This window comes from Sarcophilus harrisii, chromosome X (genome assembly GCF_902635505.1).
Source record: "Sarcophilus harrisii chromosome X, mSarHar1.11, whole genome shotgun sequence".
In the NCBI taxonomy this organism is placed as follows: Eukaryota; Metazoa; Chordata; class Mammalia; order Dasyuromorphia; family Dasyuridae; genus Sarcophilus; species Sarcophilus harrisii.
Genome location: NC_045432.1, coordinates 66833265 through 66847995, shown reverse-complemented (window position 1 = coordinate 66847995; position 14731 = coordinate 66833265). Strand labels below are relative to the sequence as shown.

The following is a 14731-nucleotide window of genomic DNA, read 5'->3' as shown; positions in this document are numbered from 1 at the left end:
TATTATTAGACATTTTCCAAGCAACTTAGAATTTTTGGTGTTGAAAATGCTACTTCTCAAATCCTTCAAGGGGTAGATGAAAAAATAAAAGATAAGTAAGAAAAGATTGTTTACCAAACCCCCCCCCCCATGATGGTAATGCTTTTATTAAGAAATAAAAAAACATTATCTTCAGAATCCAGAGATTTAATAAAGAAAGAAGAGAAAACACTGTGGACTAAAATGAAACAAAGGTATATGAAGGAAACTTCCTATAAGATGACAAGTAGTGAAGTATATCTAATGGACACAGATAGGTCTGTAATGGACTTCCTTATCAGCAATATTCTTGTGTTACTTGTAGCTTAGGATATTTTTGCTGTTATTTTTCAAAAGTCTCTTAGTGAGAAGTTTGGATACAATTTTCCTAATGCATCAGAAAAAGAGCAAGAAAATTTTTCTAAAAAACATGAGACTTCTTTGAGAACAAATTGTGATCTATTTAAATCTGGAACTCTCATAAAGGAGGAAAGCCATTTGAAATGGATATTTCAAAATGTGGCAATTATTAAAATGACTTTTTTGAAATGGAGGGAAACTGCAGCAAGATTTCTTTTACATGTACACACAGTTTGTCCTTTTTTAATGGAGATACCAGTCTTTTAGAGCAGTGACTATGCTCGGTATGGTCGGTTCTGAATAACACTGCCTTTGCTTTCCCAAGGAGGGAGCATTCTCTTGATTCAGCCTAGAAGTTCTCAGTGGTGTTTCACTGATTGGGAAACACTAGGCTAGCTTTTTTTAAATGCCATCTTCTCCTAGATTATTTTCTGATTTGAATATCTGATTATTTATCATCAAAAAAAGAAAACAGGCAAAAGCTGAGGCTGATTGCTAAGTCAAAATGAGGGACAAGTAGTTAATATTATTCTCCTCTGGTTATCATTGTCATTGTATTTGTTTCTGGGATAAGTCATCTTACTTGTCTAAATGCAAATGTTTCATATTATCTCAGAAAAATACAAAAAGAAGGCTAGATGATCTATGGGAATGAGGCTATTTTTGATGAGGTAAATTTTAATTCATTGAAAAGACAGATTTTTTTCCCTTGAATTTTTCTTTTTTTTTTCCCTTGAATTTTTCAAATGCACAATGATTACAAATCCCATTTTGAGATCAATGTCTCCTTATACCCTGTTGTGACTATTAAAGGTAATAAGCCTTTATGTGTCAGAGTGTAAAGCTATCAGATTTACAAAGATACATGGATCAGAGATTATCCTGAAAGGAATTTTCTGCCATTCAGACATTTGATGTAAAAGTCATATGCTTTAAAGAAAACATCCTTAACCCTTAGAACCATTGGCAGTGCCAGGGGGAGAAGGGGGTGGGGAAAGAGCAAGCAGTGACAAAAGAAAAGATTTTAACTTTACATATCTGGATCTATACATATACACTATATATAGATATATACACATATGCACGTGTATGTTTTCCTAGTAGCTGTTATCTTATCCAGTTTATAATTTTATGATACTCAGAGAAAAGACTTAGCCAAGATCACACAACTATCTGAGTAAATAACTGATGTGGGATTTAAATTGCAATGTTCCTGACTTCAACTGTTCTACCCGCTATATCACACTACCTCCACGCAGAAGAAATCATTGAAAAGGGGATGAAATTCTGAATTTTTTGCTTTATCAACAGGACACCCACAGTTATGTGGAGGGTAGACTAGATGATTTCAAGTTCTCTCTAGCTAGCTCCAAGAATCTCTGAATCAAAAAGAGGTTTTGCTGAAAGACACACCCCAAATGGTTCCCCCTCAACTTTCCAGATCAAGTTCAAATTTTTCAACTCAACATTCAAAGCTAGTCGTCAACTAGACATATCTTTTTCTTCACCAACTTCACTGATATAACTGCCCAGGGGTCTGCTTATGTAGGGTTTCTGCCTCTGTATTGCTACTCATGCTGTTGCTCACACTTGAAAGGGAACTCTTCTCTCTTCACCTCTCAAAATCCTAAACTTTCTTCAAAGCCCAGTCTAAGCCCGATTTCTTCCTGAGGCCTCTTAGATGAACTCAGACTCAGAATAAGTTTTCCTTTTGAATTAGAATTATGCATAGAGTGTAGACACGATCCAATTATGTGTGCTTCTTTAAAAATGATTCTTTAGTTTTTTTTTTTTTTTTTTTTTTTTCCCTGCAGATGTGTCTTAGCTTCCTAATTATATTGCTGGCCATTCCAAATTAGAGATAATGTCTCCTGTTTCCTTGATGTTGCTCAAAGGTTTTACTCTACTACTGAGAACACAGTAGGCCCTTAAAAATATTGATTCAATGAAAAAATGAACAGATGTTGAGGGTAAACACAGAAGGTGAGCTGTGCAAAGCAAAACCAGGGTAATTAAATGTTGTTCTACTTCTGTCTCTCCTGTTAATGTCAATAACTTCAGCAAGATTATGTGCATTCATTAAACACATTAGTAGCCAAGAGTAAATGATGATAAAGATCCCAGCTTTTCCACAAGCACATCTGAAAAATTTCAAACACACAAAATTTCACAACAAGATCAGAGGTTGTGACACCTGAGCCACAGTGACACCTGCCATCAAGATACAGTGTCTGACATAAGTAATCACAAGATTCTTCTTCTTCAGCGAATTCGAATTCAAAGGAGAGCTTACAAACCAAGTATTTTTTTTTTCTTTTGGGGGTATGTGGACATTAGCGATTGCTTGGTCTTCAGCTACAGCTGACTAAATTAAAAGTGAGACCCGTTCCCCACAGTGTTTAGAATTTACACACAAAATTTCAACTGCTAGGTTTTGCCTTTGGGATCTTGTTGTCTATTTCAGATAAATTAGTAAACCTCCTTGACCGGACAAGGCTAAGTTCCAGAGAGTCTGTGTTTACTAAAATATAAGGTTAGTTCTTTCCAACCTGAACAACATTGGTCTACTGGTTATTTTGTCATTTCATTTACTTATCTTAGATTGGTTTGATATAGAATCATATGGTTCATTCTCTCAAGATTAAAACAGCAATTCCAAGTCACAATACAGTGGCAATAAATAGCACAGTACTTGATTTCCCTCCCCATCCCACCCCTTCCCAAAACATAGATTAAGTGTTACTTCATGGCACAGACAGGGGGCAAGCTCAGATACAAATAATTTAAAGGTAAAGAGAAAATAGAAATGACTAAGTCTAAGAAACTTATAAACCCATCAAGACACTTCACATAAACCAGTTATAAGCATGTATTTGATTCTCAAATGGAGACCAAGATGTCATTTGAGTTTCTTTTGCCAGAAATATTTACACATAGTAGCTCACAGTTGCAATCGTATGCTAAATATGCTAAAGAATCCATTTGTCAGTACCCCTGAGTATATCATGATGCACCTAAATAAGAAATGCATTTGCCTTTTGAGCTGTTCAGGAATGAGACATGGTCATTAAAGACTAGTGTGGACTGACGTTCTTGGTTTCTCACACATTTAATGAAGTTACCGGTGCATGGTGGGGTGGCTAATCTACAGGAGAATGTGGAATGTGAAACTTGGTACTTATGTGTAGCAAAATAATAACAGCATGGGGCCGGGTCTATACAGGGAGGTTAAGTCAAGTGAAGGTTGCACAGTTTTCTGGGGATATTGGATTTATAGACAACCAATCAGTGCAATTCTGCCTAGAGAATCCATTAGAAACCCACTATCAGTTCTTCCTGTATTCACTAGTTCTTTTCACTTCCCAATTCCCCATGCTGTGTCTAGCACTGCTTTTTCCTGCTTATTCTCCCTTGAGAACAGGGTTTGGCTGTTTTCTTGGCACCATGGACTTCTCTGCCCCTCACTGTGGTGGATCCTGTCCTCCTCAGAATCCCATTTTAGATAAACGTGAATACATAGAACTAGCAGTAGACTGAAATACGTTTATCAAAATATTTTTTAAAAAGCCCACATTTACAGAACCCAAGTTAAGAGCCCTGGACCTGGCTACACTTTCCTTATTCCATATCCATTCTTTCTTATTATCCCTATTCTTGAAATTGCCATTCTCTGTGCCTGCAATTAGTCAACGAATTCGAATGGTAAACAAAAGGACACTTTTCAGAAGAATTACACATTTGGGGTTCTTATAGTTCTGCTTGAGATCTGATAAAAATATGCTTTTATTCTATATTCAATAGGCTGAATGGCTCTAGGATGAACACATGTACCACTGTGGCAACACTCCTGTATTACACAGTTTTTTTTTCACTGCAGATTCACAAGATCAACGCACAATTGTTCATGCCTAATTTTATCCCTTGTTATCCATAATCTCAAGACAGCTGCTAAGCAAAGAGAATGTCTCAGAACACAATATCAAAGTAGTTACCAAAATTTTGGATTTTCTTTGTTCTTCCTATTGTAGAAGATTTGGTTGGATGATAAAGTTTACAAAATTGTTCACATCACCTCGGGGGGTCCTCCTGACAATCTTGTGGATTAGATGGTACAGGTATTCTCATTCCCAATTTAAATGACAGCATTGATACTTGATGATATGAAATGACTTGCCTAATGTCATTCAGCTATTAAATGGCAGAGTAGTAATTAAAACCTATGCTTGGAACTCCAAATGCAGTCCTGTTCCTATCATATTGTGAGTGGGTTTTCAAAAAAGCTCCTGTTATCTTGTTCACTGAATTTGCTTCCTTTTTGAAAATTAACAATTGCATTTGCTAGCAAAGATATAGAACATTCTTTGCCAAAGAATGACTCTTGACTCCGTGGTGCCCTCTTACACTTGGGTCACTCCTACATATTGGGCTGTAGGGAACACTAAGCTTTCTCTCCAAGAACCTCATGAAATGAAGCAGTTTTCTCTCTGGTCTCATTTTTTATCATGTTAACAAATAAATCAGCAAACGTTCCCTAAATGCCTCCTAAGTTCAGGCATCTCGGAGGGGCTGGGAATTCAAATAAACGAAATAAACAAAAGGGAGCAATGACAAAAGGGACACCGATGTACATATGGAGAGAAAAGTATATAAAAAGAATAAACACAAATAGAAAGTAGTTCAGTTCAAGACAGCTGCATTTCATATCATAACTATGTGCTTGTGAGCCAAGTTCCAGAGAAGTGACCTTCACCTTGAGGAGCCCTGAAATCAAAGAATAAGCTATCGATAAAGCCACCTCTTGTATGTTAATACAAATGAAAACCTTTGAGCACAACAAAAGTATAACACTAAAATGAGAAATGACCAATTGGTCCCAAGCCTCTCCTTCCTGTTATCTGAGCTACATATAGAAGAGTTAGGGGGACTCCAGAGCAAGCTTGCTTTTTGTTAGAGGGGAGAACACGGTGGCTGATGCAATCAGTGAGGACTCCTCCACTCCCCCTGCCCAGCATGTGCTCCTTCTGTATTCCAGGGTTCTAAAAAACATTTATACCAAAGATCTCGCACCTTTTTACTCTTATCACTCAGGGGCAAGGAAAAAGGCTATTTAAAGAAACAAAACAAAAGAAAACAAAGCAGAACAGAAGAGAACAAAACACAACCATTATTTCTGATAGTGGGACCTAGAATATCCAGAACAGAGTAGAAGTATACAGAGCATTGGATTAAGAGTGAGAGGATAGAAGACTCGGTTTCAAGTGCAGAATCTGTAACTTAATACAACTATTCAGACTGTCAGTTTTCCCATGTAATAAAAGGGACTTCTCCTACCTCAGTTACTGTGATCATCAAAAGATGACTTTGACCTAGCACTTGAAAATCCGCAAAGCACTTTACATACATTATTTCATTTGACCCTCAGAACAATTTAATGATGGAGGTAAGCACTATCAGTGTTGATAATGATACTAGCTAACATTTATACAGAGTCAACTCCTTGCCTGTCACTCTGCTCAGGGTTTTATAATGAATTATTGTCTCATTTAATTTTCAGAACAACCCTGGGGGATAGATGCTATTATTATGAACCCCATTTTACAGCTGAGAAAACTGAGGCAGACAGAAATTAAATGACTTGCCCGGGGTCACATGCATAGTGTCTGGGGCTGGATTTGAACTAAAGTTTTCCCAATTCCAGGCCTTGGGCCCTGTGCACAATAATGCCCTCCAGCTGCCTTTAGGCATTATAATTATAAGATGGGGTGTGTTCTAAGTTCTGCCTGGCTCCAGATCCACTGCTCTAAACATTAGTTACGATTGCCTTCCAAATAAAAAGTCATGTATATTTGAGTACTTTCAAACTTAAGCATTCTAAAAATGCAAAGAATTATTCTTATCAATTGCTGGACCAAACGAACTCTGTCTCCTAAGACCCAGATACATATTTATATTTAAATTTAATTTTAAAACAATTCCTGTGGGGGGCTAGCATATTGAGTTTCACCAACCACGGCAACTTGTTTTAAAACTCTATTAAAGATGATGTTCCACTTAATAATTAAGATTTAGTTGAATTTAGTGAATCATTTGATTTTGAAAGCTTAAATCGTGAAAGCTTAAGAGGAAGTGCTCACCAGGTAGATTCCTCCAGCCATTCAATGCTCTGATCAAAACCTTTCTCATCAGTGGTGACGAAGCAGATGTAATGACACTCAACAGATTTTTGTCCCAATATTTACTTTGTTAACTGAAGAGACACGTTTTCCGCATCAGAAAATGCCAGCCACATTCTTTGAGGGATTCTTCAGTAGTTTTAACTCTCTGCATTCATCAAGGTTTTACTACATCCTTACTAGACACTGAAACCTATAGGGAACCCCAAATAATTGAAGCTATTGTTTCTTGTCTGGGACAAATGGATGAGCTGCATTTCGAACTCAGCTCCTTTCAGAGGGGCTCATCTCCTAACTGTAGGGGGCTTCAATCTGTATTGCTGGAGAAAATCCTCATGCTGAACAAAACACAGAACCTGGAAGGCCTGACGTACACCAAGAAATAGTCACTTGGAATGATTTGCTTCTCAAAAGCTGCTTTTGGTATCCTGGGAACCCTGCTGATCTCAGCTGATCACAAGCTGAGGGCAAAAACCCCAAACATATGTTGTACTGTCTCAAAAACAGCCCATTGAAAATCAAATGCCAAAGGCAAAGTCTGATCCTTGAAATCTTTGGAAACAGCTTAAAGATCATTTCTGTTGAAATCTCCCAATTTAAAATGTATAAGCTGGATACAAGGGGAAAAAAGCGCTAAATACTTCAAGAGAACAGTGCTATATATTACTAACCCATTAAAACCCCCATAAATGAAAGCGAAATTTCAGAAGGTCCTGAAACCAATAGGAACAAAAATCAATTTCATCACCTCCGGCATGAAAATTTCAGAAGATCCTTTAACTAGGACAAATGGGTAAATTCATGATGAATAATTTTAAGGTTGATGTATTTGGATTTATTAGATCAGGTGATACGCTGCCGAACTAAACAAAAATGAAGACAACATACTTTCTATGCATTTCTACTGTTGTTCATCTTCAAGACAGAAGAACATGACATCATTAGAGTCTGGTTTGATTTAAAATTAAATGCACGGTTAGAATAGAGGTTTCTCTGTTATTTAATTAACAAATAGATTTGTGATTCCAATCTGAATTCTAAATATGTCTAAGTTGGTAGAAGACTAACAAAGACTGACAGCATGGATTCTGGGAGGTCTACCGATGAATGTCAGTGGAGAACTAGACAAGTATATTTAGGGGAATACATAGCATTTATTGTGAACCTTTGAGATCCAGAGTTAGAGGCTGTGGAAAAGAGATATGCAGAATCAGTTTATCTTAAAGCAAATGATGGAGGAAGGCCAGTTCTCCTGGTCATACCCAAATGAAGAATGAAGAGGTACAAATGCAGATGAATGATGATTTCCAGTTTGGTTGGAATGCAGAATGGAGAGGATCACTTTGGAAACAGAAATCCTGGGCTTCCAGGGTATGGATAGGAACATACCCTGGAAGCCCAGGATCACTGTTTCCTAAGCAAAGAGGATTCGTGGCATCTGTGACCGGAGTTACTTTGGCAAGTCTTGCGGGTGGTCATTTGAAAAGCCCTCTGTGAACTTACAAGGAGGCACAGCTTCTTCTGGATACTTAATCTTCTTGAAGGAAGCACAGGCATCCTGGGAAGTGGGAACTGATATTAATCCCAGACCAACCTACCATTTATTAGCATTAGAGAAAGGAACTTGACTTTCTAATACTGAAAAGTCACAAAAGCTCAACTTGTAGGGCTTTGTGGGATTAAAAACAAACAAACAAACGGAAAGTGAAACAGCATTTGCTCCTCAGGTTAATCTCAACTTGGCTTGGATTTGTGACTCTTTGCCTTACTGTTCAATCGCCTCCATAACCTTACTCTGGGGGACCTAAGCAGTCCTCTGAAGAACAAGAGAATTAGCTGCAGTGGTCAAACAAAACCACCTTCTATCCTACTGGGAGAGGGCAGTTTTTAGGATATAACCTTCCTCTAAAAGAAAAAAAAAACATAACCTAGCAACACAAATATCTTGTCACTTTTAGGATCTGAACTTGGCACATCTCCTATAACCCTTCCCGTGTCTTCTCTCTCTGTTAAAAGGCCAGACTGAACACTAGGGAGTCACACACAGCATGAATTCTGAAGCTATTTTACCAGAGTGCTAAGTCAACAGCAATATCAGCCAGGAGTGTTAAAGGGACACTTTTCAAAAAGCAGCTAGTGAAAAAGCAAGTGCCTTCAGGCAAAACATCTAGAAACATTACACAGCAGTGCCTTCTCTGGGGCAAAAAAATACACCCCAAATGGGGATATTTAGAACAACAGAGCTTCCGGAGGACCCGAGGGAACAAATGAGCCAGAGTGGTAGTCACAAGAAAATATCCTTTATATTTTCAAGTAAGAGAGAAGACCAAGAATCTTGCTGGCTGTACATTTTAACCAGTGGAATGCACCTAGCCATGTCATCTTCCTATCCAAAAACCTTCAGTGGTTTCCTATTTGCCACTGGAATTTGAAAAAAAAATCTCATCAGTCTGGCATTTTAAAGCCGAGCACAATCTGGCTCCAGCCTGCCCTCCTAGCCTGATTTCTCCTGCTTTCCTTTCACACCTTCTATGTTCCATACCAGATGGACTAGTAGTCTATCCCCCTCCCCAGGCCACCATTCATCTGCTGCCTCTATTCTATCTCTCCAACTATTTGCACGTGTCTAAAATGTACTCCATCTTCACGTGGGTGGTCTCCTTAACTGTCTTCAATACTCAGCTTGGATGTTATTCCCCATGAAACCCCAAACTTGTGTCTCAGTTCTAAGTTGTTAGTATTCTCTCTCCTCTCAAATGATCTATCTGTGCACTTATTGCAGGATAGAAACTCCTTGAGGGCGGGAGTCGGTTTCCATTGTTAAGTGTATCCCCAGGACCCAGCATAGCACATAGGAACTGATTAGTGTTTGTGGAATGGATGGATGGCCGGGTGGATGGAAGTTACCAAAATACAACTGGTCGGTGATTTCTGTTTTCTTGATTTTATACAAACAACCTCAATTTTAATAGAAGCTGCATTCGGTAGACTCGGTAGACGGCTAAGCACGACGGAATTCACTTCAGTCTGTAATTGAACCATTAATTCTGATCAGCAGCAAGTTTTCAAAGTCAAAGTTTTTAGAAAGGAAAGATATATTTTCTTATAGTCAGCACTATAAAACATATGCTCTCATGCATTGCAGATGGATGTAAACCTGACTTCTGTTGAATGATAAACTATAATGCTCTATCTGGAAGTACCTTCCTTGGTTAATAGCAGCGTAGCACGTAGGAGAAAATATCGAAAGTTCCAAGAGATGTGAATTTCTGTCATTTTGTCATCACTTAATACTTGAAGCTAGAGGGAATTCCATCTTGCTTGGCTCTAGCTTCAGAGCAGCTATCCCTCCTACACTTTTCCATACTTTCTAATTCGGGTGGAATACCTAGGGACTGAGGAGGGACTTGGAAACAGTTGAAACAGAAAAATAGCAAAAGTTGCTATGTTCCCAAAGGTTTGTAGCCAGGGACTTCAGGGTCATGAATTAAATGTGTGACCAGACACCCATTTTCCTCCCTCAGTAAGTAGACAGGGTCTGTTTGGGGGGTATGATCCCAGATCGTAGGGAGATCGCCATCTAGTGAACAGAATGGTTGTTAACAGTTCTCTAAAGGAACTACTGCAAAGAAAAGATGAGTGTCTCTCAAAACAAATCACTGCATCGCTCCAACTAGAGAGCGTGAGACTGCATGGCACAGAGGCTAGAAAGATGGCCTCCGAGGCTTAATCTGGCCTGGGACACGTGAAGGCTGCACTAGTGTGGGCACATTTGCGAACTCAGGCAACCCCTGAAGAATAGAAGTTCCCAAGCTGGTAAAGATCTGCACCCAAACCAGCTGTAGGTCTGCATGTGTGTCCCAAGAACCTTGCTCCTACCACACAGAGAAATCTCCAGGCTTCTCACTACACTGACAGCCTATTAATCCTATAGTTGCTATGATTTTCACATAGGGAGAAAAAAGGGCAGAAACAGAAAAAATAGGAAAGCAAAATTAAAACCTTTTCCATGTGATACTCTCATATGCAAAATATCAGCCATCCTTAGTAGACAGGGGAATAAGTCACTCCGTGCCTTTTGGTGCTTGCTTCCAGGTGGACAAGCCCAAGGTCAGATACCTAAGAACCATCATAAAGAAGAGAGACTCCAGTTTATTATTTAAAAGCTAGGACTTAGAAGTCCACTGATGAAATGAACAGCTGGAACTTCCAGGGTTGACCAAGAATTAGGTTTTCAACCCAGAACTTGTGACACAAACAATTGTCTCTGTCTCTTTCTGTGTTTCTTTGTACCTCTCTGTCTCTCTTTGCCCCCCTCTGGGTGTCCCTTTTTCTGTCCCTGTCTATCTCTGTCTTGTCTGTCTCTCTCTGTGTCTTCATGGAATTGTGATAGAGTTTATGTACTATCCTTGCTTGTCATAGAAATAGCAAGAATAACTGATGCTAGCTTCTTCTTGGTCCCCGTCTGGTAGCAGTTATGAAAGTATCCCTGTGGCAGGAGACGAGGTGAACGCTGATATATACGGGTGCCTTAATCACTGACCCAATTTCATTCAGGCTAATTATTGTTAGAGAAACTAAGAGGCTACATTACAGAAGGCACATTAACAGCACGATCACCTACAGCAAAAATGATTAATAAGTCAAGTCACCAAATTCCGGCAAAATATCTTTGGTCACACATCCCAATTTAATTAGCGAGGTAAACAAAGTCATGGAGAAGGCATCATAAAAGGCAGTCAGGCACATGTCGCCAACTAACTATGGGGCCATAGCTGTGATGGGCGCAGATGATGAGAGGATGGGGCCCGTTCATCCTCCAAGCCCTCCCATCCATCCATGTAGCAGGGACGTCAGGCAATGAAATAGCCATTCTTAAATGGAAGCACTGGATGAGAGAAAAGTGATGGGGGGTTGGGAATAAAGTTCTGGGATTTCATCAGAAAAACAGCTTCAAACCCTGCCTCACACACTTACTGCTAACATGAACCTGGGCAAGTCACTTAAACTCTATTTGCCTCAGCATCCTCATCTGGAAAGTAGGGATAACCAAAGCATCTCCCTTCCAGGGTTGTTGTGAGAATCAAATGAGATAATCTGTAAAATGTTTCAGAAACCTCCAAGTGTGGTGCAGCTAGATGGTTCGGTGGATAGGGCAGTGGCCCTGGAATCAGGAGCATCTGAGTTCAAATCTGGTGTCAGACATTAGCTGCCATGTGATCTTGGGCAAGTCACTTAACCCTGATTGCCTTGCCAACAAAACAAACCAAAAAACCCCAACAGCTTTAAAAGAGCTGGTCAAAAACTCATTATTATTCTTACAGGCACAATAGAGGAGAAATTGAAGGGAATAAGCAAGGACATGTGTTTGAAATTTTCCCAGCCCGCTAACTCCGTTTGTTTGGTGCAGGTAACCCAGGATTTCCTGCTAATATGTTCTCATTTTTAAAGGTTGAGATCTGCTTTTAGGGCAAAGGGGAGATTGTCCCTAGCTTCCTCTACAGATGGCAGGGTTTCATGGTGTCCTGGGGCCGGTTACAATAGCTTCCTTCTCCTGTTGGCTGGGCATGGCCAAATCCTGCCTGTTATGCTGGGCTTCAAGGGCTCACTATTTGCCTCACAGCTGGTGTGCTGATCCAGTGGCTTCTGAACCAGGACAGAGCAGCTAACACTCTTTATTTTGTCTGAGAGCCTCCCACTAGATCGCCATAGTGGGCAGAGGACTCTCCCTGCTCTGCATCTACACCGGGCAGTGCCCGTTCCCCCCCTTCCGCTGCCCCCCCCCCATTGAGACAGACCTTTCCTAAAGCCCTTCCAGGATACCTTCTGCTGGAAATTTGTTAGGCTCCAAAAATTTGTGAGTTCTGTTAGTCCCAAACCCATTCAGAGGCTTGATTCTGAGGGATGCCAGGAAGAGCTCAGGCAAACTCCTGTCTACTCTCCACCATCTTGGCTCCATCCCCATATGTTCTCAGAGGAAACAACTGCCATTTTTACTACTAAGAACATATTTGTTCCTCACAAGCTTTAATCTGATGGCAGAGACGCCATGTGCCATGGAACTCAGTTCTTCTTGGTGGCTCAGTGACCCTCTTCGGATCACACATCACAATGGAACAACACAGCACAATTTCAACAACATAATGAAATCCTAGAGAACGGAGCTAATCATTTTTAAGATTTGGATTTCTTGTCCTGAAAATGCAAACAAGCACAAGAGATGGCTTAAAGTGAAGAGAAACAGCAGTTTGTCATTTACGTTCAAGAATAAAGCAAAAAGTGGCCAACGCCATCGGTCAGTTGCGCCACACTTGGCACTGAGCAGAAACAAAAGAGCAATATGACCTACAGAAAGACATTTAGGGATGGGCTCAATCAGAAAGCCACGAAAGGATTCACAGCCTACTGTGTAACTGTTTTTTCAAGAAACGTCTATATAAACCTGTGACCTAAGCCCAGTGCACTGGATCAAACACTTAAGAGATTTTAGAAACTGTTTCCATTTTCTAAGTGGTTTTATGATATGGTAGGTGACAATAAGGAGGTGGGGGAGCTGGAATAGCCACCCTCTTCTTTTCTCCCTTGCCATCTTACCCTATAACTCTCACATCTTTCTCTTACACTTGGGGAGAAGAGAGGATGAGAGGATAGGGTAAGAAGGAGAAGAACCAGAGTAATCATTTTATACAAAGTTTTTTCTCCCCCAGGAGTGGAAGCTTTGAGGGAAAAGGCCTAGGCTGGGCGGTTTTGCATCCGACACCAACAGCAACAGAAACAGCTCCTTACAGTGATGGCAAAAGAATTTCCCATTCCTTAGCTCCTTTGAGTCCTCTGAGAACCCTATGAGCTGTTATTATCTTCAATTTATGGAAGAGAATACTGAGGGTAGAGAGGGGAAGGGACTTGCTTAAGATAACACATGAACAACCTTGGCAAGTCACTTCACCTCCGTAGGCCTCAGAAGGAGCCTCTGGTAAGCCGCTGAAGCCTGTGCAGCTCTTCTCCGAATAATGGTATGAAAAACACAAAATAAAATACATGATTACAAAAGCAATACAGTTAGCAGATATTTTTGAAAGTTCCTAGACTTCATATTAAGAATCCCAGAGTTCATCACAGAGTTAAGAATCAGACAAGATGATCTTTATGGATCTTATCCAGATTTAATATTCCATGAATTTGATGCACCATATTCTTATTAAATAACAAAGTCAAGCATTAAGAAAATAAGCTTGCAATTAATCTCCCAATAGGTTCAGACATTAGAGAAAATGGGTTGAAACCGTGCTTCCAAAGTCACTAAACTATTCATCTTTCCCAGTCATATTGTTACTAGGTCCCAAATAGATGAAAAAGCAGAAGAAAAGTATTCCCATGGACAAAAATGGTGATGGAAACTTCTTTTGGAGTAGAGAAGAACTGGAAACCAAGGGGGTGCCCACCGAATGGGGAATAAAAATTTGAATAAATGGTGGCATTTCTATGTCATGAACCGCTACTATGATAAAATTACAAAAGGTGTGGTTCCGTACGGATCTAGGAAGATCTGTATGAATTGGAATCTAGTGAAGTAAACAGAAGTCAGAGAAAAATTAATACAATAAATATAACCTTGTAAAGAAAAGGCAGTCTTGAAAAACTTCAGAACTCTGATCACTTCAATGGCCAGTCATATATCAAGAGATTTTTTGATGAAGCATCTTATCCACCTCCTGACAGAGAGGTGAGACCCATGGGGCAGAAGGAAAGATGCATTTGGGGACCTGGCCAATGAGGGAATTTATTTTGTTTGACCGTGCATATTTGTTATGTGGATTTTATTTGTCATTATAGGAGATTGAAGGGTGAGGGCAACTAAGGATATGATACCCTCCAAAAAAAGAAAGAAAGAAAAATAAAAGTTAATTGGGTTCTTGAATAATTTTAATGTGCAGGAAAGAATAGAGGGATGACAAGAATCATAGAGAAGCAGGACAGCTTTGAAAGCAGGCATGTAGGTTGAAACTCAGGAAGATCAGAAACAGATCCACATGTCCCTTTCACAGTTATAGATGGGGAAGGAATTTTTTAACAAAACAAGGGCTAGAGAAATACAGAATAGATAATATTTGTTACATTCATTTGAAAGACTTTTGTAAGAACAGAATTAGCATATCCAGGATAAGAAGAGAAATGGTCAA

The 14731-nt window shown here is 39.6% G+C and overlaps 1 protein-coding gene across 8 annotated transcripts in view; it reads right to left on the bottom strand.

The window, feature by feature from the left end:
• LOC100919025 (protocadherin-11 X-linked) overlaps positions 1-14731 on the bottom strand; it is a 559214-nt gene that overhangs the window by 146153 nt on the left and 398330 nt on the right. The window lies entirely within an intron of this gene.